This window comes from Sciurus vulgaris (assembly GCF_902686455.1).
Source record: "Sciurus vulgaris genome assembly, chromosome: 6".
Taxonomy (NCBI): domain Eukaryota; kingdom Metazoa; phylum Chordata; class Mammalia; order Rodentia; family Sciuridae; genus Sciurus; species Sciurus vulgaris.
In genome coordinates, this window is record NC_136466.1 from 1,931,474 (window position 1) to 1,958,748 (window position 27,275).

At 49.5% G+C, this 27,275-nt stretch overlaps 2 pseudogenes across 2 annotated transcripts; one reads left to right on the forward strand and one right to left on the reverse strand.

Annotated features, from left to right (window-relative positions):
* Positions 1 to 957: 957 nt before the first annotated feature.
* LOC306663269 (olfactory receptor 2L13-like) lies at positions 958 to 22,374 on the reverse strand (annotated as a pseudogene). Its single transcript, XR_013766666.1, has 2 exons — positions 21,323 to 22,374; positions 958 to 1,203 (listed from the first exon to the last, which is right to left on the reverse strand). The product of XR_013766666.1 is annotated as an olfactory receptor 2L13-like (transcript).
* Positions 14,890 to 17,658, forward strand: LOC306663264 (olfactory receptor 2W3-like; annotated as a pseudogene). Its single transcript, XR_013766667.1, has 3 exons — positions 14,890 to 15,139; positions 15,478 to 15,584; positions 16,598 to 17,658. The product of XR_013766667.1 is annotated as an olfactory receptor 2W3-like (transcript).
* Positions 22,375 to 27,275: the final 4,901 nt, after the last annotated feature.

A 27,275-nucleotide genomic window follows, 5' to 3' on the forward strand; every position in this document is an offset into this window, starting at 1 on the left:
CTAACAGACCAAGTGACTCAATAAATCCCTTAAGTCCAGGTTTGGTGAAGTGGGACAGGTGTGAGATAGAGTTACCTCCAGGAAGGAGCTAGGCCCATGGCTGATGGCTGGTGGAACTGACCAGGCAGACAGAGTAGAAAGGACGAGACACGGTGATAACTGCAGACACAGGCTGCCTGTGAGGCTGGGGAGGATAACACCATGATCCCTTAGAGATTCACACTACGTTGACTGTCCAGATTGTGGGACAGAAGACCCCAAAGAGCAGCTCAGAGGAGACACTGGTGATAGAGCCAAGATGAATCTCGTAGTGGAGTCAAGGACCATGGACGCTGCTGGTCAAAGAATTTGAAGAGGGATGTAAAAGAAAAGCGCAGCCTCCACGGCGAGGCCGAGAGGGCTTCTTCACAGAGCGCGTGCCAGGATGGTCAGAGGTGGGGTGACTGTGGCCTGTGGGGCTGCTTAACGTGCGTGTGTCCACAGGAGTCACTGCTGGAATTTAAAGGTAGTGAATGGCTATTTTTAAGGCATTTAAAGGAAATCAATGGCTATTTTTCATAGTACAATTCTTTGTCTCAAGACCAAGAATCACAAAAAAAAAGAAGACACAGTTTTCTCTAAAGGAAAAGATTTTGACTCACCCAGAACTCCTGTAATTTCATAGACCCTGGCCTCATGTGTTTGAGGGACACTTGAAATGTCTTTCGGTCAAGTAACTGTGGGTTATACGTGTAAAACACACACTGAATTTAACACAATAGAATGAAAACAAAGTAAACTAGCAGTAATAATTATATGTGAAGCATGTAGACATGATAAAATTTCAATGTGAGTAGAATGAATATCATCTATTAGTCAGCTAACAGATGTAAGAACAAAAAATGTATTGTATATGCTATTATGATGTACAATTAATATGCAATTAATATCTACATTGTTAATATGAAATGGATTTAAAGTTTTAAATTAAAGATATTGTTAGTATGTTAATTTATAATGATCAATATATTAATTCAATTAATTTAACATATATGTCCCTAGGAAGCTCTAATTACATACATAGATCACACTATACATCTACTGCTCAGCTCAGATCCAGTGTTGAGTCTGCATGGAAAAAGCCACACATGGGAGAAGAGTCAGCTGTGCTCATGTCTTCCTGGAGGAGAACATCCCACATACTCTTCCCATGGCCCCCAGGACCTCCTTGTTCCTCAGGCTGTAGATGATGGGGTTGAACATGGGGGTGAGGATGGTGTAGAAGACAGCCAGGCTCTTATCCTCTGCTGGTGAGTGGAGACTCCTGGGACGGAGATACGTGTAGACAAAAGGTGCATAGTAAAAGGTCACCACAGTCAAATGTGTGGAGCATGTGGTGAAGGCCTTTCTCCTTCCCTCTTTTGAGCGCATGTGGAAGACAGCAAAGAGGACCCGTCCATAGGAGGCAGTGATGCCAAGGAAAGGGACAAGGAGAAACAGGCTTGTGCTCACAAACACCATGTACTCGTAGACCCAGGTGTCCACACAGGCCAGAGGCAACATGGCGGGAACATCACAGAAGAAATGATTGATGGCCCTGGACCTGCAGTAAGGAAGATGGAGGATGTAGACAGTGTGTGCCAGGGAGTTGATGGAGCCCAGTGTCCAGGACCCCAGGATCATCTTCACACATGTCACTTTACTCATGTGGATGCGGTAGTGGAGGGGGTGGCAGATGGCCACAAAGCGGTCATAGGCCATGGAGGCCAGGATTAAGCCTTCTGATCCAGCCATGGTCAGGAGGAAGACACTTTGCACACCACAGCCTAGGAAGGAGATGCTCTTCTGTCCAGAGAGGAAGTTGGACGCCATCTTGGGCACAGTGGAGGAGATGTACAGCAGGTCCATGAGGGACAGCTGGCTGAGGAGAAAGTACATGGGGGTGTAGAGCCGGGGGTCCAAGAGGATGAGGGCAGTCATTCCTGAGTTCCCCACTGAGGCAAGGACAAACACAACCATGATGAGGAGCAAGAGAAGAAGGCCAGTGTGAGTTTGAGGAAACAACCCCAACAAAATAAAATCATTTGATGTTTATTCCATTTCTCCATGAAAATGCACTGCTTTAATTTCCTTTAAAGAACAATTAAAAAGAAAACTAAGCAATAATCATGGTCTAACAGAAAAGGAGAAGAAAAGCAATTAAGTCTTTTAGTGTTTGTTTAATGTGCATTGTTATTTCTAAAACACGGAAGCTTTTGTTCTAATGGACGGTTTTTAAACAAGTATCTGCATGTTTCAGATGACAAATGTGTCTGTATAGTACTCAGTTTCTCTCTTTCCACATTTTTTATTGCTGCCTTACAGTTGCACATAATGATAGTATTAGTCCATGCAACAAAACTGCAAAATAACATGGCTCGTCTCCCTCCCAGAACTCTCCATCCCTCCTGCCTCTGCCACCCTGGGCCCTGTCCTCTGCTCAGCTCCTTGTGATGTTCACGAGACTCCGTTCCCCACCCTCCTTTTCCTTTTTCCTCTCTGGCCGGCATACATGAAGGGAAACAGGACTCTTGACCTTCTGAGTCGGGCTTCCTTCACTTCACATAATGGACTCCAGTTCCATTCATTTTCTTTCAAATAAAATGTTTTGTTTTTCCTTGTGGTTCAATACATCTCCATTGTGTGCATGTGCCACATGATTCATTGAGGGACACTACGAGTGGTTCCTTCATTTGGCTGTTGTGGATTCTGCTGCTATAAACCTGGGTGTGCATGTGTCACCATAGTGTGATGACTGATTCCTTAGGATAAACACCAAGGATTGATTTATCTGGGGCAAATGTGGTTTCCTGCCTAGTCTTTTGAAGAACCTCCTTGCTGATTTAGATTGTGGGTGTTCTAATCTGTCACCCAACAGTGTAAAGGTGTTCCCTTTCTACACATCCTCTCCTGCATTTATTACCATTTATATTCTTGACAACTGCCATTCTGACTCGGGTGTGATTAAATCCCAGAATGTTTTTGATCTGCATTTTACTAATAGCAAAAGGTACAGAACAGAAGATACAGAGACAAAGCCAGACACCTTCAGTCATCTGATTCCTGACAAAGGTGCCAAAACCATCCATGGGAGAAAAGATCTTCTTTTCTACAAACGGTGCTGGAAAAGCTGGTTGCCCATAATAGAAGAGTGGAACCATAGCCTTCTCTCTCACCCTGTGCAAAATTCAACTCACAATGGGTCACAGGCCCAGGAAACAGACCGGAAGCTATGCAACTCCTAGAAAAACAGAGGTCAAGAGTCTAGCATGCAGGCACAGACAACGACTTCCTCAACAGGACACCAAAATCGCAGGAAATTATGCCAAGAGTTGATAAACGGGATGACATCAGATTAAAAAGCCACACACCAAAGGGAACCATTAGTAATGGTAGGAGATCTTTGCTAGATACTCTTCTGAGAGAGGAAGAGTACCTTGAATATATAAAGAGCTTACAAAACTTGTTAGCAAAGTCAAAGGACTCAATTAATAAATGGGCAAATGAATTAAACAGACTCTTATCAAAAGAAGAAATACAAATGGCAACAAATATATAAAAAAGAGTTTAATTGATTTCGATATCTGAACTGAATATTCCTATCCGGTTCTCTCTGGAAACCATCTCAATTGGAGATACAAAGTCCACTACCATGTGCGACACACACTCATGTGGTAACCGAGGGGTCCTTCCTAGGCAGTGCTGACAGGAACATCGTTCAGGACTATGCACAGTCAGCACCTGAGGAAGCCCGGACCCTGCATGCAACCACCTCAGCCTAACACTGCAAGTCTACCACAGCCCAGCTCTGTGGTCAGAAGGTCCCGTGTGCTTGACCCTGCATCCTCAGTCACCTGCCTGCTCCAAACCTTCAGTTCCTGCTCTTCCCTCGCCTCAGGTGCTCCTGCAGCTGAGGAACCAAGTCTCTCCCAGGAGCTGTCTGCTCACCTTCTCAACAGAAGCTTCTCTGCTGCTCCTAAAAGTGGCTCACTTTCCAAAAACATTGTTCTTACATTGTAAAGGTATCATAGGTCCTAAAATGTCACCCCAATTATATCTTGTTGTTTGGATATTGTCTCTTTCCTAATGAGGTTCCATTTGTGGGAAACTTACAAACTTATAAACAACCATGTAGGTTTTCCGAAACATTTTCCTGCTCTTCACGTAAGCACATTACACATGGTGAAGTTGACTGACTAAGTCTTACAAGGTTTCGTTCTGTTTCAGCAGTGCCAAGGTGCAACTATAACAGGAGAGGAAATGCCACGTGGGTGGGGATCACGGAAACACACAGAGACGCACTTTCCTTTGTGTATAGAGGAACTTGGAGATGCCCTCCGGTAAGTAAGGTTTTCTTCACATTATCGCATGTATTTTAGTCATATTAAGGACTTAAAGTTTTCATTTCCCAGAAATGAAGAATTGTTCATGGACATGAAGAGGACATTCTCAAATACAGTTATGCCTGGGTCAAACTTTGACTTACACTTTAAATTATTACACAATAGTGTAATTTGTTTCTGGTGAATAATGTAGTGTGTGTGCAATAATGATTCAAAGTAGTTGGTGTAAGTGTGACTGTCCAAAGATCACGCTTGATTCCGTGATCCAGTCAGGTCTGGCACCTGGGCTTGGGAGGATGCTTCTCCCTGGCTGTCCTGCAGTTTGGCTTCCTAGGTGCAGCAGGAGCTGAGGGCTGCTGAGCTGTGCACCTGGGAGGAACCTGAGCAGAGGCGGCTTCCTGACTGGAGCTCACACAGCTGAGCACGTTCCCCCTCAAGAATGAATCATGCAGAGGAAATAAAACAGAAATGGGGAATAAAAGAAAAAAAAATAGAAGAAAAAGAGCGAGTTCCCCCTGGTGATTCCTAGCTGAGGCCTTTCCTGGAAGGCGCCTGTGCAGCCCAGCCCTTCACCACCTCTCCCCTTAAGCATCTCAGCTCTGGCAAGTGGGTTTTAACTCTGTGCATCCTCCCGACATGCACAGGTGGAGGCAGGTTCCCTGTGTGTGCAGTGTTTGTCTGAGTCTCCCGGGTCCAGTCTTGGTGAGATTTCCCACTTGAGGCTGGTGCTCTTCCACCTGAAGGAGCCCTCATGCCTCAGCCTGTGGAGGATGTTCATTTGCATTAAAGAGGAGCAACTAGGAGTCTGTGGTCACTCTTCACCTCACTGACCCAAGAGCTCTTGTTGCTTCACACACCTGTGATGAACTTGAATAAACCTGTGAGGGACAGCTTGTCCCACCAGAGGGGACATATGCGAGGGCTGTCACTGAGAGTGAGACAGGAGGGTCAGGAGTCCAGCAGGGCACAGCATCCCTGCACCTGCTGAGGACGTGGTCCCAGCTCCCTGTGCACCCAGCACGGTCTAGACACAGAGCTGCTGCCCTCACAGAGAAGGAGGCCACAGAGTCCTCAGTACTGAGAGGCAGTCACACCTTCAAACGTGCTCAGTGCTGCTGATTTGTGGCAGTGCTGCAGGTGTGGACTTGATTAGTGGTTAAAGCACAGGAGGGTCCACAATCTGGAGTTCATGTTTAGTGGGTGACAAGACCACAGAGCAGCAGCTCACACACATGCTGTGGGGTGTGTGGACATCAGTAAGAGCTGGCACAGGAGAGCAGGGGGAAGGACAGAGGGCCAGCTGAGTAGGGCACTGAGGACAACTCCAGGAGGTGCCCTAGGAGCCTCAGGCTCTGGAACACTGTGCACAGACTGAGCAGCAGGACCAGCCCTGGAGGAGCCTGCCTGTCCTCAGCACAGCACAGAGACAGAGTGCTCTGCAAGCTTCAGGCTCCAGGGCAGGTATGTGGAGGAAAGAGGACTGGAGTCTGTCCTGGACCAGGTGAGAGGCCAGTGGGTGTGCATGGGACAGGACCCTGGAGCTCCCATAGGGGGCTCTGGTTGAGCAGAGGTGAGAGGAGGAGCCCCGCAGAGCCTGGGCAGTGGGCAGTGAGGACAGTGGGGCTGCCCTGGGTTTAGCAGAGGAAGCCAAACCTGCTAGGGAGCCCTGAGGCCTGGGCACATCAGCAGAGCTGGGTGCTGCTTAGGGACAGGAGAGACCCACTGAATCCTCTGTCTCTGCCCCTGGCTCAGGGGCTACTGCATAGGAGGCTCTTAGCAGATCGGCTGATTGACTGAACCAAGAGTGAGCCTTAGAACTAAATTATCAATAAAGACCAAAGTAAGAAAATGTGACCAGGTCATTTTGTAACCCAATCTTTCCACAGAGACCCTGGCCTGTGGGCATGGTGCTGCTTGTGGTGGTTTCCTGCGTTCTGTGTCTAGTCCAGGGTTAATCTAGAGGAGGACGGACCCAGCACCCCTGGTGTCTGCAGAGTCTGCTGTCAGTTTGTCACTACCGCTACCAGGTCTTTTGAGGGAGGCAGATGTTTATATTAGATTCTGTGCTGCACCCTTTGTGCATCAGGGTATCTTAACACAGGTGTGATAAAAGGTATTACAATAAGCATTTGTTTTTAACCAAATTGAAAAGTTTCATTTTGTCAGAAAATGGTTTTGAATGTGTACTTTTAGGATCCTGTACCCTTATTAATTGAGCTGTTAGGAACTAGCACATTTGGGTGACACATGAAGATTTCTTTGCATTGATTACCAGCAACTTTAAAAAATTAGGTATGGAATGTCATTTTTTGAAACAGAAATACTGTAAACGCCACGTTCTTGGTTGCATTACACCTTGGTGAGGACTGTTCCTGTGGCTGCCAGGTGATCATCCTGCACAGGTTATTGCTCAAGAATATAGAATTAAAAAAACAAAGAAAACAAAAGAACCTATTAGACAGAATCTGAAACATTCAAGTGTACCAGTGTTAGGTTTGGCTTTACCTTGGAAATGTTATAAGCAGTGCACAGTTTTAAAATATTACAGACCTTCAGCCTAAGACAACCAGCAACGTGTCTGAGCCTCAGCTAACTCCTTCCCCACATTTTACTAGAAGGTTCTGAGCACAGAATTTAGGGGACAGGAGTGAGTGAGCTCTGTGAGATCAGCACATGGAGGGTGCTTGTGCGTGTCCATCTCCTCTCTTCCGTCCATGTGCTGAACACAGAGAAGACCCCGGAACAGAGGAAGTCGTTGTCTCAGCAAAGGTCCAGCCCCTTGAGAGCAGCACACCGTGCGATTTTAACAGGCTCACACAGCCTCATGCTACATGTACGTTCACCCTTAGATTTTCCAGGTCATTATTAAACCCCTGTTTTCTTTGTGCAGCAGCAACTGTTCCTTATGATAAGAAACCTCATCTCCAAATATCCCCCTTATTTAAAACTAACTGAAATCAACTCAGTTCATTAATATCATCTTGACTCACCTTGTCTGAAGTTCTTGAGTTTGTATTTTGAGAGAAATAGTTGTGTAACTACAAGATTCCCTGCTGACTGTTTACTGACTTCTTCAAACTATTGCACATGGAGATTGCTCCCTGCCACGCTAGGCTACAAGGTCCTGCCATGAGCAGCAGCCCTGATCTCACCCAGCTCTCCTGGTGGGAAACGCCAGAGCAGCAGCAAGGAGTCCTCAGAACACACTCTGCTCAGGGTACCTCCTCTATCCATCGACCTCATGCTGAAACCACAAAGCTCTTCTTCCTCATGCAATGCTTCCCTGCGTTATAATGATCTTATTTGCCCACTTATCTTTCTTTGCTCTTTCCTTGTGCAACCAAAACAGAGCAACACATGTCACACTTACTCAGTTCCACAGGGGGACAGAGGGAGGAGCTGCGGCACCTGGTGTGCAGGCCTTCTTCCAGCAGGCCCTACGTGTCCTCTCTTCCCTCTAATTGATCCCCAGTGTCCAAGCCCACAGGGACAGAGCCTGGCCTTTCACCTGACTTTGCTGACGCAGAGATGAACTCAGCTCAAGCTTAGAGCAAATCCTCCCACCTGGTCAGCTCTGCAGCTCTGGCCTGCTGCCCAGAGTTAGTCTCAGGAGGGAGGAACCAGCTATTCCAGAACAGGAAGGAGAGCTCTCTGAGGTAGTTGATGATGTTAGCGAAAATCCTCTTATTTGTAAGTTAGAGACGTAAGGATGAACAAGATACAGGAACCGTAAGGAGTGTTCATCTGAGTAAGTCCCAAGGAAAATACTGAAAAATACACAATACAAAACTATTTCTGGGCCTGTCATCATATCATAAAGGAATAAAATTATAAATTAATACCAAGAAAAATTATAGAAACCATAAACACATGGAGGTTGAAAAATACACTTAAATAATGGATCATAGGAGAAAAATGCACTTAAATAATGGATCATAGGAGAAAAAATTTCACAAAAATTAAAACACAGATAGAACATATCGAAGTCTCTGGAACAGTATGACTGTTATAAGAGGAAAGCTGAAAGCATTGAGTGCTATTAAGAAAGACAGAAAGAAGGAGAGGAATAAAGAGAAATCATAGATGAATAATCCAATATTACACATCGGAACCCCGAGAGAAAGAATAAACTAGTTCTAAAATCAGTGGAAGACAGGAAATATTTCAGATGATAACTATAATTCAGAAATTTAAGAATAAGAAACTACAAAGGATGAATGCAACAGAGATGGGTCTTTGAAAAGCTAAACAAGATGGATATACCTTAGAGAAACTAACTAAAAGAGAGATGAAAAACACAAATAACCCAAATTAGACCTGCAAAGGAACTATCACCCCAGACAGTGCAGAAATCCAGAGGATCATTACAAACAATTTCAAAAATTGATACCTCCATAAACTATAAAATCTCAAAGTAATTGATGAATTTCTAGTCACATATCACCTACCCAAATTGATTCCTTGAGGGTATGGAAAATGTAAACAGACCAATATGTAGCAATGGGAAGGAAACTGCAATTAAAAGCATTCCAAGAAAAATTGCCCCAGTTCAGTGGATCCTTGGCCATGTTCTACCAGAACTTTAGAGAAGATTCAACACCATCTTTCTCAAATTATTCCATAAAATACAAAGAGAGACTCCAAAACTCTTTCTGTGAAGTCTTATCCAAAGAAGACCAGAAACATCAAAAAAAGACAAGTACTGATATCCCAGGTGAACACAGATACAAAAATCCTTAAAAAAATCAATAGGCTGCCTTCAAAAACACATTCAGAAGATGTCACACCATGATCAAGTGGGTTTCATGTCACCAATGAAAGTTTGGCTCAATATACACAAACCAGTAAATTTAACACTTCACGTCTATAGAAGGAGGGACAGGAAGCACATGGTCGTCTAAATAGTTGCAGGCAAACTACCCTATAAATGTCAAAAACCCTATGAATACCCCTAAATGTTAAAAACACCAGATAAACTAGGCATAGAAGGAACCTGCTGCAACATCTTAAGGTCTCTGTATGACAAGCTCAGAGTCAGCAACCTGTCGAATGGAGTAAAAGAAAAGCGAATGCATGTCCCTTACACTCAGGAACAAGACACAGATATCCACTATCGCCCCTTGTATTCAAGGTGGTTCCTGGAACTCTAGCTGAACAAGAGGAGGAAATTAAAGAGACACAGTAGGAAAGGAAGAAGTGAATGTGTCTCTGTTTGCTGAGGACATCTTCCTCTACTTAGAAGACCCCAGAAACTCCACCAGGAGAATTCCCTAGTGATCAGAGAAACACAAATCAAGACTATATAGAAATCACCAGAAATAGGAACAATAATGACTCTTGGTGAGAATGGGGAAAAAGTCAATTCATACATGTTTGTTTGGACTGTAAATTAGTACAACCACTTCTGGAAGCAGGATGGAGCTTCCTCTAAGGACTAGGATGGAACCCCATGTCACCCCGGTGTCCCACTCCTGGTATTCACCCACAGGAACCCAAACCAGCATACTGCAGTGACACATGCACGCCAAGGCTCAGAGCAGCTCAATTCACAGCAGTCAAGTTCTGCAACCTGCACAGGTGCCACCAACCAGCAAATGCAGGGAGAAAATGTGGCTTCACTCAGCCATAAAGAAGAGTGAGATAATGCTACCTGCTGGTTAGGATGGAACTGGAGACTCTCACGTGAGGTGAAATAAGCCAGACTCTGACACTTGAGGGGAATGTTTCCTCCATCCGCTGAAGTTAGAGCAAAGTAAGAAAAATCAAGAGGGGCATTCCATGGAAAGAGAGCAGTAATCAGTGGCAGACAAAGGGATGGAGGTTAGGAAGACGGAATGGGAAGAGGGAGGAACTGGGGAGTGAAACAGACCAAATTGTGGGGTGTGGACATGTGATCATCTGTCCATGAACAACACCTTTATGTGTGTCTGTGGAGCTCCATAAATGAGCAAATAAATAAGAGGAAGACCAGCAGAGTGGAGGAAAGGAGACAGCAGGCAGGAGGGAGGGAGAGAAGACATATGGGGTCTGAAATGGAGCAAATTGTATTCCATATATTTATAAAAATTTCCACTTTGGCCTCACAATGATGAGAACCCAAAATGCACCAGTGAAATACTAAGAAATGAAAACGTCGTGGCAACGTTGCTCCTGGTGATCTAATGCTGTGGATCCTTAAGTCTCCTGGTTCCACTAAGTAAAGAGTGGGAGGAAACGGCAAAGCGCAGTTCTTTCGTCCCCAGCGCCCAGCTCCTGGAGAATCAGAGGGTTTCGATGGCTGCCCTGCACGTTCCTCCTGCTCTTCTGGAGGCAGAGAACCTGGGAAGCATGAGAGTTGGTGCTGAAGAGGACCTAGTTTCAGCGAGGATGCGAGTTTGCACAGGGAGGAGACACGTCCCTGCCATTCTGAGGGTCCCAGGAAGCAGCGCTGGTCTGGCAGCTGGGGATCAGAGCCAGGTCGAGGACACTGTCCCCTTTGCTACTTGCGTATGCCACACCTGACTTGAGCTGTGAGTGTCCTGCTTGGCTGTCCTTTGTCCATGTGACCACATTCCTTCCCTGTCTTAAGCCCCATGTTATAGGAAATGAACCCGCTCTTCCCCTGGCCTTCATACCTTGGCTAACTCTGCAGAGAGGACCAAGGCCACAGCAAGCTGGTACTCGTCTCAGGGGTCAGAGTCCTTGTGGCAACGTGACGATGCAAGTCTTTTACAAGGGAGATGGCGTGGGCTCAGGACATCTGCACATGGACTGCGGGATGTGGATGGAGGCCTTGGACCATGTGTGGAGCGGGTTGTGCTGGGCGCTGAGTCCTGGAGTCATGAGCAGGGAGCCCCTGTGTCAGCCTGGTGCTGGTGCAGTGCTGGGCTGGCTGCTGTGTGCAACTGGGCCCTGGAAATTCTCAACTCATCCTGGTGTGACTCAGTTCTAGACATGGGCACAATTCAGGTGGAAGGTTGGCCATGACCAAAAGTGGAGTCCACCCAGGACACCCTCACATCCCGCCCTGCTCTAGATTCCAGTCATCTTGGGTCTCTGCTGAGTGTTGTTCCCTTCCACACTATTCCCAGGACCCCTCGTCCTGGCCTCACTCCCCTTCCCACCTGCTGGCCTTGGCAGGGTTGGGGTCCTTCAGCTGGACACAGTCCACCCACAGACACTGTGGAGGTGCTCTGTGCCATGAGCAGGCACCTTCCCTGACTGTCCTCAGGGCCCTCTGAGGGAGGGACTGCAAGGACACTGTGTTTAGGGCTTCACCTCCTGCCTGGAGCTCAGGCAGCAGGAGCGGGTGTTCTGCAGGGGTTGAGCCAGGATGAGGCAGAACCGAATGGAGGCCAAGGGTGAGGCTGAGCAGGTCTGGAGCCGAGGCTGGACTCCCTCCTGGTGTCACATCGTGCCGCAGTGTTAGCTTTTGAATCCCTGTGATGCAACGCAACTCCTCACTATCCTGGACTGTAAGTCACAGAGCCGCCCGTTCCTCTCAGTGGCCTGAAGGGAAGCCCTGTGGTTCTGCTGAGTGGAATCCAGTCCCTAACTTGGTGCAGCTTCTTTATTGAACTTGATCAAATGTAACAATTTGGAAGGTGAATATGGAAGACACCTGGGGCTCTCTGCCAGGTCTCTCCTTGGGTGGGTCCCTGTGTGTGGGCCCAGAGCGCTGCCCAAGGGAGGGAAATGGGCAGGTGCCAGGAGAGGGAGAATGAGCCACTGCCAGGGCTGCGTCCATCTGGGAGAAGACTGGCAGTGACACCCACCAGGCGGGAGGGCAGGCGGGAGTGGGTGGGTCTCGGATGGGTTTGCATCTTCAGAGGAGCTGGGTCACACCGGGAGAGACATAAGTACCAAGCCCAGGACCACGTGGGGATGCAGAGCACGGCCTCTGGCCCTGCGCCCACCTGGGTTACCTGTGGTCTACTAGTGGGAACATCAGAAAGGGCGGCCGTGCTGAGCCATCGACAGCCACCTGCTGCGAGCAGCTTTCCTGCCAGGATGTGAGTCATCTGGGCTGTCCCTACCAGCCCAGGGGTAGTGCTGTCCCCAGAAACTGGGCTGGGGCAGGGCAGAGGACTCTCCACTAGAGGACAACTATCTCTGGCTCTGGCACACACACCCGGCTCCCTCCGAGACCCAGAGCTGCAGAGGGGCCCCTGCTCCCCATCATGGCCAGGGTTTCAAGGTCATGTTCTCATGACCCTCCTAAGTGGGTGCGTTCGTTGGTGTGTGGTCACCTTTGAATCCTCTTCCCACACAGAGTCACTGGGGAAGCACAAGAACAAACGGTCGGCACTGCTGAAGTGTCACATCTAAAGCCAGAGACTGATGAGCACAGAGCTCTACCCCGGCACCCTGGCAGCACCAGCTCCTCCCAAGACGTATCTTGATTGTTTTTCTTAAGGACAGTATCACACCCCGAATGTTCCACAGGTGTCATAGAACTTAGTTTTGTCCTTCGACCTTACAAGAAATGTCCTCATTTTTTACTTACCCGTGAAGCTCACTGGGTAATGTCTGAGGGCAGAGTGGTCTTTCTGTCGGCCCCAGTAAAAATGTTTTGCAAAAAACCAAGAGAGGCTGTTTGAAGCTACGGAAGTACAGCTAGCTCAGGGGCGTGAGGTGAGAGGCTCCCAGTCAGCTGTGGAGCACGCCGGCCCCGCTCACTTCAGCCACCTCAACCTGCCTCTGGAACTGCAGGGCATTCTGGGTCTCGCTCCTGAGCAAGGTGCCATCTGTCCTCTGGTGGAATGAGGTAGGAGGCTGACTGGAGATTCAACCGCACAGTCAAGTTCCTGCACGGAATAGATTCTGTGGCAACCCAGCAGGACTGGGTGAGCACAGTGCTGTTCCCTGTGAGCCTGGACACAGGCAGTCAGCTGTGACCACCTGCTCCTGCCCCTGAGCCCTTTGGACCCCGAGTCTCCCACTGTGAGTGATCCCTGCAGTCTCCTGTGATTCTTCTTAGGTATACATGTTGTAGTATGTGACACAGACCAGATCCTGTGTTGTGTGATCCTTTGCACATCATAATGATGAGCTTTGCAATGATCATACATCATTTGGATAATCAGAGTCTCTCTATGAGCATGTATCTTAAGTGTGCCACAGAATAAGGATCTTTTAAAAGTTGCCAGTTGAATAGTGTTTTTCCTTTGAAAAAGTGTATTTTCTTCACTTATTTTGAAGTGAAGTGGACCATATGTTTTGGAATGCAGACAGAGGTGCTAATGAAGTGTCACTTTCTGTGTGCACTGGGGGTTTAAGTCTGGACTAGAAACTGAGTTTTCCCAGGAGGGCAGGAGACGGACCCCAGCTCAGCCTTCACCAGGCAGTCAGCCCATTGAGGTTGAGGCACCAGAGTCTTTCACTGGCTCAGAAAATCACAATATTTTGTTTGAATTCCATTTTGCACTGAATGTTTTAAAGCTGTGATGCAAACCTTACTCTCTGGAGCCACAAAGCAATGATCTTATAAAGTCGCAGTGTGAGAAATGCTACTGAAAAGTGTTCAACTCAGAGATTTTCCAGGCTTAGGATCTCTGTTTCAGGAGGTCCTATGAAATAGCTTGCTTTCTTAGATATGTCTTTCTGCTTTTATATCTTTTTAATATACATGATCTACAAAGAGTGTGATTTTAATGAAAGCTCTTCAAGGAAGAAAATGCTGGGACTTTCTAACCACCGCCTCCAAGTGAGGTGGCAGGCAATCCTTCTGCAGGTCTGCAGACCCATCTCCCATATCTTGAATATTCCATTTCTACAGAAAATTCTGGAAGTCTTTGGAAGAGATTAGCTAAATCTGCACTGCAAGGATTTTTGAATTGAGCATCTTATAAAGTGAAGACAATCTAGGCCACTTGTCTGGAAGGAGAGATCTTTCCAGACCACTGTCTTATGCAAAGTCAGACCTGGTGCAGGCTGGCAGGCTTGTGCCCATGACCACCCAGCTCTCAGGCACTGTCTGTCCCACCAATGGACCCAGAGTCCTCCTGATCAGGCTGGGAAGAGGACAGTGAGCTGCTCTGCCGCTCCCCAGGTGGGTGATGTTGTGGAGGCTTACCCAGCCTGCACTGCACTCTGCCTGCCAGCTCACCATCTGGGTTCTGCCTCCGTCTGGGCTGTGCCCATTATCCAGGTATCAAGGGGCATCTGCAGAAAGGACCTCCAGACATGCACCTGATGTGTAGCTGCTGCCATGTAGAGTTCAGTCAGCTCAGTGGGGACAGTCTCCCAGTATGACAGTCCAGGGCTGGGACACAGTGTGGCCTCCACTGCGGGCGTGTGTCCTGAGGCCCGCGCATTGTCTGTCAGTGTGCCGAGGATGCCTCCTTCCTCCGAGTGTGGCCTTGGAGTTCAGGTGTGCACTCGTGACCCACTGCATCAGCAGTGAGCGTGGAGGCCTGGCTGTGACACAGGTCCCCATTCTCGAAACGGCAGCAGTGGGGTTTTTACCCAGTTTGCTAAAATGCATGGTTTCCTATGCTGTTTGGCTCCCTGGCAGGGCTAGGAATCCTGCACTGTGTCCTTGTTACAGCTCATTTCCGCCACCTGGTGACATCAGGGAGCTGGCCGATGCCACAGCCTGAGTGCTGGCTCTGCCCACTGCACCGGCTCCCTCCCTGCCTCAGTGACCAAGGACCTGAACCTCTAGGAGAGGGATTCTAGGAGAAGCAGGATTCCCAGCTCAGGGTGGACATGGAGGCCAGCTGCACAGCGTGTGTGGTGGCAGGGGTGACACAGGAGGCTGCCTTCTGACAAGTCCCTGCAGATCCAAGCAATTTCAGGTAAAGATGCAGGAGAAACATGTGGTGTCAGTTTCTGGGCTCAGTAGTGCTCAACCTGACCAACCCCACTGGGCCTGCTAAAGGGTTAGAATGGCCCCTGTCCAAGCTCTGGGGTGGGCTGGTCACAGGATTTAAGTGGGTGTGACTTTAAGTTGTTCCTCTCAGACTGAGTCTAAGCCATGACCTAATGGAGCAGAAGTGCATGCTATTGCTCTTCTCGGGGACTGGAAATTGCCAGGTGTTTGCCCTAAGATAATGTGAATACGTGGTCATAAAGCTGGCTCGTCTGTATTCCTCTCACCTTGATTTCATGGGAGACTTTTTTTTTTTTTTTTCAGAACCCCACCTGGAAAGGGAGTAATGTGAAAGGTAGGGGAAGAGTTTGCGGGCCTCCTTAGGACTGAGGACCAGGGTGCCCCTCCCAGCAGGTCTCTGCGTCTTCCAGGTGAGGTTCTATGTGCAGGGTGCCTTTTGTCTGGGTGGCCTCCAGCTGAGTTCCTCTGCACTGGGAGGAAAGGGTCAGGGGAGACAGGGCAGCTGGTGCTCCCCAGGGGCCTGTGTTTCCTGGTGGGGGCAGAGGCTGACCAGGTAACTTCCAGCCCACGTACCAGGGGCCCACAATCATGTCCCCCGAGTAGATGAGGAGGAGGACAGTGTCTCCCACAGCAGGGGTGGCTGAGGTCGGGGAAAGCCTGGGCTCCCCGTGCTCCTCTCCTGCAGCCATGACATCCTGCAGTGTTGCTTTGGTCTCCATTTCTCACCATTGCAAATGGCGCCTTGTAGGGTCTGCGTTAGCATTAGTGCTGAGACATTTTAGATTTTTACATAAGATTTGTGCATATTTTATATTATTAGAGGATAAGATGCAGTGTTACTTGTGTGTATTCCGTGTGCTCATGACATCTTAAATTTTTCTTCCTTTTTTTGGGTATTTATAGTTACAGGTTTTGTCTGAGTTTTATCAAATGCTTGCAAATCTCCAAACATGTTCCCAGTATGTGTAGTAAAATGATTTTTTGTGAGTGTCACACATAGTTCGAAGCTTGGTGTTCAAGGATCAGCTGCACTTGGTATTTCCTAAATGCTCTCAGGGGCTGTCTGGGGTCTCCTTTGGTGCCTCTGAGGTTTTACCAGGGTCAGGAAGTTGTGCTCTGGAAGAAGCACAGGCTGGATTGGAGGTGGTGTCTTGCTCCCTGGAACGACAGCACCAGGTGGTTGGGTGCAGCTGGCACCAGGTGCTGGGTTGAGACCAAGTCTGCTCTGGGCCTGTGACATCACTAGCACCTGGTGCCTCCTTCCCTGGTCTGTAAGCTGGGGTGATATCGACGACCTAGCAGAGCCCCCGCCTCTGCTTAGGGGGGTGAGCAAGTGCATGCACACTGGGCTCACTCGGGCCTGGCTGGGAGTCCACGTCCCAGCCTCAGCGGCTGTCCCTCCTGTGTGGACACCTCTGCTTAGGAGCACAGAGATGGACGGGACCAACAGCAGCAGCCAGGGCCGCTTCGTCCTCCTGGGTTTCTCTGACCACCCCCACCTGGAGAAGGTCCTCTTTGTGGTCATCCTGGTGGCCTACGTGCTGACCCTGGTGGGCAACAGCACCATCATCCTGGTGTGTCGGCTGGACCCCTGGCTCCGCACACCCATGTACTTCTTCCTCAGCCACCTGTCCTTCCTGGACCTCGGCTTCACCTCCAGCTCCATCCCCCAGCTGCTCTACAACCTGAGTGGCCGCGACAAGATCATCAGCTCCGCGGGCTGCGGGGTGCAGCTCTTCCTGTTCCTGGGCCTGGGCAGGGTGGAGTGCCTGCTGCTGGCCGCCATGGCCTACGACAGGTTCGTGGCCGTCTGCAAGCCCCTGCACTACACGGCGATCATGAGTCCCAGGCTCTGCCTGGGCTTGGTGTCGGCGGCCTGAGGCTGCGGGGTGGCCAACTCCCTGGTCATGTCCCCACTGACCCTGCGATTACCCCGCTGTGGGCACAACAAGGTGGACCACTTCCTGTGTGAGATGCCGGCCCTGATCCGCATGGCCTGCGTCAGCACAGTGGCCATGGAAGGCGCTGTCTTCGTCCTGGCCGTGGGCATTGTGCTGTGCCCCCTGGTCTTCATCCTGGGCTCCTACGGCCACATTGTCAGGGCTGTGTGCAGAATCCAGTCGTCCTCAGGAAGGCACAGGGTCTTCAACACCTGTGGCTCCCACCTCACCGTGGTCTCGCTCTTCTACGGGAACATCATCTACATGTACATGCAGCCCGGAAAGCGCTCCTCCCAGGACCAGGGCAAGTTCCTCACGCTCTTGTACAACATGGTCACCCCGCTGCTCAACCCCCTGATCTACACCCTCAGGAACAAGGAGGTGAAGGGGGCGCTTGGGAGGCTGCTGCTGGGAGCCAGAGGCAGGGGCAGGGACTGAGGCCGGGGAGAGCGGCACCCTGCTCGGGGTGGCTCCACGGGGCCACTGCTGCCTTGGGCGTGCAGCAGATCTGCCTCAGCCCGCAGCTCCCAGCACCCCGTGGGCTGCCTTCCTGCACCTGCCTAAGGCCAGCGTGGTGTGTGTGAAGGAAGAGCCCAGGGTCCTCAGGGTCACCTGGACCAGAAGACCAGACCCCGGCTGCACCAGGCCCTGAGGCAGCCCCGCTGAGCTCTGCCTCTGCTGCTTGCTTTCTGCTCACAGTAGGTCTCAGCACTTTAGCTGGAACCACCCTGGCTGTGCGGGGCTCTGGGTGAACCATGCTCTTCATGGATGGCCACTGAGTGCTGAGTTCAGGGGGTTTGGTGTTTCCTCCTCCCAGATTCCACCTGGAATCACGTTTTCTTTTCCTGCCCTTTGCTAGGGGCAGATGGATGAGTACAAGGGGAACGTGAGGATAAGAGAATACTTACACACCGCAGGGTCTCTGTGCTGACCCCACCAGAAAGCAGTTTTCCTGCCACCCGCCTGGCCTACGTGGGCAGGATGCCTCACAGTCCTCAGCAAAGTCCCCTTACCTACGGAAATGCACAGAGGAAGTACCATGGACTGGATGATCCCGGTCAGACGGAAGGAGTGACTTTTCAGACCCTTTTCCCAGACCAGATTCTGAAAGATAAGAATAATTCCTCCCGACCAGAAAGCCTCTAAGAAAGTATAGTTAAGAATCCACTTAGAGTGGTCAGCATGGTCCAAGGCCACACAGCACTTCCCTGACAGTGGGGACTTGAAAATGTGATGTCACTCGCTGTCAGTCGAAAGTCAAGAGGTGGACCTGGGCATGTCTTTCTGGAAACTTCTCTGGGACTCCAGTAGAGCTGGAGTGTAGGAGAGTTACACTTCCCTCTCCTCTGAGTGGACCTACTCTCTCCCTTGACAGCGTCCCGTTCCCCTTTCCCTATCCCTTCAATAAACTCATGCCTGTAACTCTGAACTACGTGTCTGAAATCTTTCTGAATTGAGCACAAGAATCAGGGTTTGAATGGGGTCTTTGCTGTGCCTCAGTTTCCCAGAAGGCCCCGGGTCTGTAACACCTTCCTACCTAATCTCGGTCATTGCCCCTGATGTCTGCTTTAAGATTCTGGTTGCATCTAGATTTTCACATATGACATTGATTTTTTTCATCATTTAACTCGTGAAGCACTGTGATTTTGTAGCGGGTTTTAATTTTGTTTGTGAGCAACACCTGGTGTTTGTTAGTCTCCTGCCTGGTGCTCCCAGTCCACCTCACCCCATGCTTACGGGAGGTCTGTGTGACTGGCACCCTTCGCACTGGGCTTGTTTGGTGCTTGAGATTTGAAGGTTGCAGGGTGTTCAGGAGAAGAGAACTGGGATTTACCCAGGGCCTGTCTGACTGCCAGTTCCCGCAGCTCCCACTGTACAGCAAACCTTCAAAGCGAAAAAGTCCTCAAGCGTTTGACAACTAGAGACTGGCTCCCATTCGGGGCTCCTGCACGCACTGTGCACACAGTCCCCTCAGAGCTGTGGTGCACACTGATTTGGGGGTCCTGAGGGGCCGAGGGTCTGCACTTCCCACCTCCCCAGGGATGCTCACTCCTGGGACTCGGGTCACCTTCTGAGGGCCCAGGGGCAGGTCACCTTTGCCCTGAGGGCACACACCTTTAGGGAAGAGCCAAGACAGCATCACAGACCAGGGACAGGAGGCATGAGAAGATGGTGGGACTTGTCACCATGGCCTCCCCAGCCCTGCGCCTCCCTGAGCTCCGTCCCTGTGCCTGTCCCCACCTCTCCTCTCATCTCCTCCCCTCCACACATGTCTCAAGGCAGCAGCCCAGGATGGGCCACCTGGAAATGAGCCAGAGCTCCCTGGAGGGGCTGCCGGGCTTCAGGGGAGCCCAGGTGTGGACATGCACCCCCTGTGTAAAGGATTAACGTGGTCTAGGTTGAGAGTGGAGGACGGGCTCCCTGTGAGGCCCTTCCCAGAACCAAACTCCAGGAGTCCTGCTGGTGCTGAGCCCGTCCAGGGAGAGGTCCCTGGGAATGGGCCCGAGCTCCCTGGACTCCTGGGGACCCTCCTCTTTTTGGAAAGGGCTCACTCATGTTCTGAGTGGACTCCATCCACCCCCATCTTCAGTTGAGAGAGTCCACACTTCCAGCTCCCAGAAAAATGACCCAGAAAGAACAAAGTGTTGACAATTTTTGACCCCAAAGACTGGGTCCTTTTCCCTCTTGGAATGTGGAACCAGGAACATGACCGAGCACCCAAGCACTCTTTGAGCAGCCAAGGACACTTTTACTCTTGCCAAGAAGAGGGTATGAAGATAGACTCCCAGGTGAACTTCCCATCCTTGAAATGGGGCCATGGTTGATGTAGGGTAGAAGGAATGAGGGGGAGAGCTGGCTGCTGCGGGGAGAACATTCAGGCGTGTTATTCTGATGAAATCAGAGGTGGTCTGTGGTCACTCTGCAGCATATTAGGTCCAGCTTCACCAGCCCCCGAGGAGGGACTCTGGCCTCAGGCAGCCTGTCCTCAAGACCACATGAAGGCAGGTGGAAATTCAGTGAGACCCCCCAGGCTGGCCAGGACCAGGCAAGTTGCAAGTTGCTTGATTAACTGTTTCAGAGCAGAGACCCTCAGGGAAACTGGGGCACTGGGAAGCCCCCTTCAACCCCCGATTTTTACATCAAGTCGGAAAGGTTTCAGACGTGGTGCTCAGAGTAGCAGGCTTGATTTTATTAGACAAGATGGAAAGGGAAAAGGGGTAGTCTCCAGGGAGAGGGAGGCTTCTCCTAGGAGGACAGGCACAGCATGCCCCTGCTGCCCTCCAGTTTTATTGGGGTTCCAAGGAAGTTTCCAGAATCTCGCCTGCGTCTACCTTCTGACTTTTGACTGACAGCACAGGAGCTGCGTGGACCCCCTCCAGAGGCTGTGTGGTGCTCGCTGAGGATGCTGTGTCTCGGAATGTGCCCCAATTTCCTGCCCCCTTTCTCAGTTTCGCTCTCTGGTGCCCTCAGCAAGGATTCCTTATGAGGGTCCTGGTGCTTGGTTTCCAGGGTGACTGGGTTGTGACAGCTTCTGTGGTAAGTGTGGATCCAAGCCACCTGGCAAGGAGCGACCTGAACAGGAAACAGTGGCTTATCCCCAGGGTGTTACCCTGACTGGGTCCCACATCCACCCCTTCCCTGAGGGAGAGGACTCGAGACTCCAGGAGGCCCCTTGATTTTGTGGACACTGGCCCCATGTCTTTGTGGGACACTTGAAGGGTTTATATTCCAAGTAGCTGGGACTTGGGTGCTATCAATGTCAATTACACAGAGGATTGACAAAATAGAAGGAAAACAATGTATACAGATAATATTAGTTTCAGGTTCAGCATGTAGATGTGATAACATATCAATATCAGTATCAATATTATTACAATAAGATATAAGCATAGAATGTATATGATAACTGATAATATAAAAATGTAATTAATACCCACATTTTAAATATTAACATGAATTTAATAGTTTCAATTGAAGTCATTACTAAATTTGTTTATAATGATCTTTTATTAATTAAATTAATTTTACTGATAAATATATCTTTAGAAATGTAATTACCTACGTGGATCAAGTTATTCTTCCATGGGTCAGGACTGCTTTAGAACGTGCTATCAGTAATGGAAAGAGCCACACTGAGGAGCAGGCTCAGCCGTGCTCATGTCTTCCTGGGTGAGAACATCCCACACTCTTCCCATGGCCCCCAGCACCTCCTTGTTCCTCAGGCTGTAGATGATGGGGTTGAGCATGGGGGTGAGGATGGTGTAGAAGACAGCCAGGCTCTTATCCTCTGCTGGTGAGCGGAGACTCCTGCAACGGAGATACGTGTAGACAAAAGGTGCATAGTGAAAGGTCAACACAGTCAAATGTGTGGAGCACGTGGTGAAGGCCTTTCTCCTTCCCTCTTTTGAGCACATGTGGAAGACAGCAAAGAGGATACGTCCATAGGAGGCAGTGATGCCAAGGAAATGGAGGAGGAAAAGGAGGCTTGTGCTCACAAACACCATGTACTCGTAGACCCAGGTGTTCACACAGGCCAGAGGCAACATGGTGGGAACATCACAGAAGAAATGATTGATGGCCCTGGACCTGCAGAAAGGAAGATGGAGGATATAGACAGTGTGTGACACAGAGTTGATGGAGCCCAGTGTCCAGGACCCCAGGATCATCTTCACACATATCACTTTACTCATGCGGATGAGGTAGTGGAGGGGGTGGCAGATGGCCACAAAGCGGTCATAGGCCATGGAGGCCAGGATTAAGCCTTCTGATCCAGCCATGGTCAGGAAGAAGAAGCTTTGCACACCACAGCCCAGGAAGGAGATACTCTGTCTGTCCAGAGAGGAAGTTGGACGCCATCTTGGGCACAGTGGAGGAGATGTACAGCAGGTCCATGAGGGAGAGCTGGCTGAGGAGAAAGTACATGGGGCTGTGGAGCCGGGGGTCCAAGAGGATGAGGGCGATCATTCCTGAGTTCCCCACTGAGGCAAGGACAAACACAACCATGATCAGGAGCAAGAGAAGAAGGCCAGTGTGAGTTTGAGGAAACAACGCCAACAAAATAAAGCCATTCGATGTTTCATTCCATTTCTCCATGAAAATGCACTGCTTTAATTTTTTTGGAGTAAAAACTGAAATAAAACCTAAGTAATAATCTGAAAAAACAAGAGGAGAATAAAAGAAGTTAAGTTTATTAGTGTTTGTTTAGATTGAATTGTTAATCCTGCAGCACCACAGCTTTTGTTAAATGGATTTTTCATACAAGCATTGTAAACTTTAGACAACAAAGGTGTCGTAGCAGCTAATGTGCTTCTGCCTCTTTCCTCTTTTTTGGTGCATTATGTTGTAGACAATGATCACATCCGCTGCTCGATTTGTGCATGCACACATGCAGCAAGACAATGCGGCTGACAGCACTCCCTCCCTCTCTCCTCCTCCCCCTCTGCCTCTCACCCCTGGGTCGCTTTCCTCCACTCATCTCCCTGTGATTTTCATGGGACTCTCCTCCCCTTTTCCCTCTCCTTCCCTTTTCCCTCTCAAGCTTCCATATATGGGAGAAAACATGACTTTTCAATTTTGAGTTTTGCTTCTTTCACTTAACATAATGGACTCCAGTTTCAACCATTTTCCTTCAGTTGACATGTATTTTTTCTTTACGGTTTAATAAAGCCACATTTTGTATTTGCACCACATTTGTTGATCAGTCATCCCTTGAGGGACACCTGTCTGGTTCCGTAGTTTGGCTATTGTGAACGGAGTGGCTGTAAACACGGGTGTGCATGTACCAGTGTAGCAGGATGACTTCTTTCCTCAGGATAAACCCTGCGGCGTGGCATAGCTGAGTCACACGCAGGGGTTCCATGCTCCGTCTTCTGAGGGACTCCATACAGCTTCCACTGTCGTGTACTGATTTGTAACGCTGACAGCATGAAGGGCCCCTTTTCCCCACGTCGTCCATGGCGTTTGTTACTGTTGGTTTTCCTGATGGCCACCACTGGAGTGGTACGAGGTGACTGCTCAGTGTAGTTTAGATTCACTTTTCCTAATGGTTCATGTTACAGAAGAGAAGGCACCAAGACAAAGCCAGGCACCTATTGACATCTGATCCCTGACAAAGGTGCCAAAAACATATGGGAGAAAGACAATTTTTTCAAAAAAAATCAGTGATAGGAAAACAGATTATCCATGTGTAGTAAAATGAAGCAAGATATCCCCCACACTGCATAAAATTCAACCACAAATGGATCAAAATCCTAGGTATCAAACCAGAAAGTTGCAACATCCAGAAGAAAGCAGAGAGGCAGAGGCAACAAGTTTCTCAACGGGACCGCTGAAGCTCAGGAAATAATGCCCAGAGATCATAAATGGCATGCTGTCAAATTAAAACCTTTCTGCACAGCAAAGAAAGCAATAAGAAACATGGAGAACCTAGAGGATGGGAGAAAATCTTTGCTAGGTACACTTCTGACAGACAGATAGAATCTAGAATAGATAAAGAACTCACAAAATATATTAGCAAGAAGTCAAATTGCTCAATTAATAAATGGGCAAACGAATTAAACAGACACTTCTCAAAAGAAAGTATCCAAACAGTCAACAAAAATGTTCAATTGGTCTTGATATCTGAGTCTGATATTCCTGACCCAGTTCTCTCAGGTAACCATCGCAACTTGAACCACAAAGTCCACAACCACGAACCACAAACACAAAAGAAACACTGAAGGAGTCCTTCCTAGGCAGTGCGGGGCAGGAACGTTCCTCAGGACCTGGGTCAGCACCCGCGAAGGCCAGGATCCCTGCTTTTCCAGCACCTCACCTACACACTGCGTGCTCGCCACAGACCTGCGCTGTGCGGCTCTTATGTTTTCTGTGACCCTGACGCTCTGCGCTCAGTGACCTTGTCTTTGCACCTCTTTTCTTCCTGCTCTTCCCTCCCCACGGGCACTACTGCAGCTGAGTACTGGGTCTCTTCCAGGAGCTGTCTGCTCACCTTCTCAACAGAAGCTGCCCTGCTGCTCCTAAACGTGGGTCGCCATGTGAAGCGCTGTTCTTTAATGGTGAAGGCATGCACGTCCATACTGTCACCCTGATCATAACTTGTTCTTTGCACATTGTCTCCTAATGAGGTTGCCAGTTGTGGAAACCTTGCAAACCTAACAAACGCGTCCCTTTCCACATACATTTTACTTCTTGTGAGCAGATCACACGTGATACAGCTGGCAGACTACGATATACGGTGTTTTCACTCTTTTCACAGCGCCAAGCTGGAACCAGAACAGTAACAGAAACACAACCTGGGTATAGAGACTGGAAATACACAAAGACACACTTTCCTATGTGTATAGGTGAGACTTGAAGATAACTTACCTGAAGCGAGGTTTTCTTCCCAATACCACGTTTATTTTAATGTGAACTTAGGTCCGAAGGTTTTTATTTCCGCTGTTAAGTGAATTCATGGATGTGAAGATGACATTCTCAAATGCAGTTATGCCTGGGATCTGACTGTGACATCACATCCTAATCATTCCACTATGCCACATTTAGAGACTGGGGAATGATTTACCCAAGTAGTTGGTGTAAGTGTGACTGTCCTTCAAAGATCACGCCTGATTCCATGATCTGGTCAGATCAGGCACCTGGGCTTGGGAGGATGTTTCTCCCTGGCTGTCCTGCAGTTTGGCTTCCTAGGTGCAGCAGGAGCTGAGGGCTGCTGAGCTGTGCACCTGGGAGGAACCTGAGCAGAGGCGGCTTCCTGACTGGAGCTCGCACAGCTGAGCACGTGCCCTGTCCAGACTTAATCATTTCGGGAAGCCAGACAAAACTAGATGTCAGTCCTGCAGGTGAAGGAAACCCAACTGAGATGAGGAAGAGCGAGTTCCCCCAGGTGATTCCTAGCTGAGGCCTTTCCTGGAAGGCGCCTGTGCACCTAGCCCTTCACCACCTCTGCCTTTAAGCATCTCAGCTCTGGCAAGTGGGTTTTAACTCTGTGCATCCTCCCGACATGCACAGGTGGAGGCAGGTTCCCTGTGTGTGCAGTGTGTCTGCGTCTCCCGGGTCCAGTCTTGGTGAGATTTCCCACTTGAGGCTGGTGCTCTTCCACCTGAAGGAGCCCTCATGCCTCAGCCTGTGGAGGATGTTCATTTGCATTAAAGAGGAGCAACTAGGAGTCTGTGGTCATTCTTCACCTCACTGACCCAAGAGCTCTTGTTGCTTCACACACCTGTGATGAACTTGAATAAACCTGTGAAGGACAGCTTGTCCCACCAGAGGGGACACATGCGAGGGCTGTCACTGAGAGTGAGACAGGAGGGTCAGGAGTCCAGCAGGGCACAGCATCCCTGCACCTGCTGAGAGACGTGGTCCCAGCTCCCTGTGCACCCAGCACGGTCTAGACACAGAGCTGCTGCCCTCACAGAGAAGGAGACCACAGAGTCCCCAGCACTGAGAGGCACTCACATCTTCAAACGTGCTCAGTGCTGCTGATTTGTGGCAGTGCTGCAAGTGTCGACTTGATTAGTGGTTAAAGCACACGAGGGTCCACAATCTGGAGTTCATGTTTAGTGGGTGACAGGACCACAGAGCAGCAGTTCACACACGTGCTGTGAGGTGCGTGGACATCAGTAAGAGCTGGCACAGGAGAGCAGGGGGAAGGACAGAGGGCCAGCTGGGCAGGGCACTGAGGACCACTCCAGGAGGTGCCCTAGGAGCCTCAGGCTCTGGAACACTGTGCACAGACTGAGCAGCAGGACCAGCCCTGGAGGAGCCTGCCTGTCCTCAGCACAGCACAGAGACAGAGTGCTCTGCAAGCTCCAGGCTCCAGGGCAGTTGTGTGGAGGAAAGAGGACTGGAGTCTGTCCTGGACCAGGTGAGAGCCAGTGGGTGTGCATGGGTCAGGTCCCCTGGAGTCCCCACAGGGGGCTCTGGTTGAGCAGAGGTAAGAGGAGGAGCCCCACAGAGCCTGGGCAGTGGGCAGTGAGGACAGTGGGGCTGCCCTGGGTTTAGCAGAGGAAGCCAAGCCTGCTAGGGAGCCCTGAGACCTGGACACATCAGCAGAGCTGGGTGCTGCTTAGGGACAGGGGGACCCACTGAATCCTCTGTCTCTGCCCCTGGCTCAGGGGCTACTGCACAGGAGGCTCAGCAGATCTGCTGATTGACTGAACCAGATAATAGCCTTAGGAGTATATTAGGAACGTAGAGTGAACTAACAACATGTGACTAGGTCACAGTATAACTCAATCTTTTTCACAAAGACCCTGGCAGGTAGGGCCCAGGAGCCTCTCCAGTACTTTCTCCACTCCTTTGTTTATTCCAGGTTAATTTCAGAGGAAGCAAGGAGCCAGGTGCCCTGGCAGAGCCAAGCCCTGAGCACACAGTGGGCTGTAAGTTAATGCCTGCCTTGCGTCACTCATTCGGAAGGGAGACCTATGTTTACATTTAGATTTTGTGCTGCGTCCATTACAGATAAGAGTATCATAAAATAGGCTTGATGGTGACTGCACAAACTGTTTTTTATGAAATTGAAAACTTCCCTGTTGTCAGAGAATGGGCCGGAAGGTTACTTTTAGGATCCTCTACACTGGGTAATTAGCCCTTAGGATCCGGAGAACATGGATGTGACGTGAACATGTAATTCCATTGATCACCAGTACCTTTTTAAAAATCAGGGGTGGCATCTTATTTCTTGCAGCAGAGTCACATTAAATAGCATGTCACCACGTTCTTGTTTGCTTTATAACTTGGAGAATACTTTTCCTGTGATTATAGGCTGGTCATCCTGCAAAACCCATTGCTCAAATATATAGAATTAAAGAAACACTCGTTTGGCAGAGCCTATGTAAGCATAGCAGGAGTTGGATCCTGAGTTTACCTTGCAAATATTATAAGCAGTGCCCAGTTTTAAAACTACGGACCATCAGCCTAAGACAACCAGCAACGTGTCTCAGCCTCAGCTAACTCCTTCCCCACATTTTACTAGAAGGTTCTGAGCACAGAATTTAGGGGACAGGAGTGAGTGAGCTCTGTGAGCTCAGCACATGGAGGGTGGTGGTGTGTGTCCATCTCCTCTCCTCCGACCACGTGCTGAATACAGAGAAGACCCCGGAAGAGAGGAAGTCGTTGTCTCAGCTAAGGTCCAGCCACTTGAGAGCAGCACACTGAGGCTCA